Genomic DNA, 1,565 nt, shown 5'->3' on the forward strand with positions numbered 1-1,565 from the left:
TAGAGATTAAATGGGTACCATCAAATTTAAATGTTAAAAAATATGTTAATGAAAAAACCATTTACAACCAATCTACATTTTCTTGAGTCTCTGTATAGCAATTATTGGATGAATGCTAGCAAAGTACTATACTGAGTATGGTGCTATTATTAGTACAAGGTTATTCAAACTGTCCTTGACTTCAGGGAGCTTTCAAAATGTAGAGGGAGAGAAGAGACACACATATACACATTTACATACATAGATGTGTGAGTTTGTGAATCCAGATAAATAACTGTACAAGTAGCATGGGATAAGAATCAGATATTCATACAGTTAACTAGAGTTCAAAGGAGGAAAGGCAGTGAACTCATCTTGGAAGGAAGGTTAGACCACACAGAGAGGAGAGGAGAGGGAATCTTGGGGGATGAGGTGGGGGGCAAGCAGCTGGGCAAAGGTGTAAGAGTCTGAAACAATGACATGGGATGCGCTTCTTCCTTCAAACAGCACTTTGCTGAACCTCTGCAAATTGTTGAATTCAATTTGCAAATTGTTGATTCAATTTCTGAGACTATTGGATGTGCTGTTTTTGAAAAAATTTATGAAACTTTTCCACAGATAGGCCAGCTAGTGGCATTTCCAGACCCTCTGAAATTTCCTGTGACCAGTGTCCCAAGCAGAGAAGACCTTTATACTGCATATTATTATAATTCTTTTTTTTTTTTTTTTTTGAGTTGGAGTCTCACTCTGTCGCCCAGACTGGAGTGCAGTGGCCACTCCCGGCCACCGCAGCCTCGACCTGCTGGGCTCCGGCGATCCTTCTGCCTCAGCCTTCCAAGTAGCTGGAACTACAAGCGCGCGCTACCAGGCCCGACTAATTTTTTGATTTATTGTAGAGATTAGGTCTCACCAAGTTGAACCCGTGGGCTCAGGCAATCCACTCACCTCAGCCTCCCAAATGCGCGGGATTACAGGCTGAGCCACCGAGCCCGGCTTATTATAATTCTTAAACAGACAGGTTCTGTAACTAACTCCATTTTACTGTTGGGGAAACAGAGGCACGGAGAGAGGAAGTAACTTGCCCGTACAGCTATTTATGAGTGGAACTGGGATTCAAATTCAGACAGCCTGACTTCAGAGTCAGCGCTCTTGTAAATGCAGACTAAAATTAACACAAATTCAAACAAAAAACAAAGCGCGCACGCGTGCGCACTCAAATCCTAGGCTTGTAAAAGAATGGATACAACCTCTTGCTATTATACAGCGACATCCTCCTACCTGATTTTAAATGCCTTCTATAGTACAACTTCCGTCCAAAGGTTAACACAAAACTCAGTTTTACAACACCACATTGTGCTTTGTATTGTCTGCCTGTACAAAGTGGAGTTTAAAAAACCAAACCCCCAGGAATTGTCTTTGGATACACCGGCAGTACCTTGCTTGGGAAGGTGAAAGAAACCGACATCAGTGAGAGTGGATCCAAGAGGGGACTGTGGGGAAAGGGTTAAGGTTGTGTGCTGCAACTTGGTCGAGTTTCAGAAAGTTCGCTGAGAGCCCGACAGCGGCGCCCCTCCGCGGACCCCGCC

The sequence above is a fragment of the Carlito syrichta genome, unplaced genomic scaffold, assembly GCF_000164805.1.
Source record: "Carlito syrichta isolate Samal-C Ts95f unplaced genomic scaffold, Tarsius_syrichta-2.0.1 Scaffold302449, whole genome shotgun sequence".
In the NCBI taxonomy this organism is placed as follows: Eukaryota; Metazoa; Chordata; class Mammalia; order Primates; family Tarsiidae; genus Carlito; species Carlito syrichta.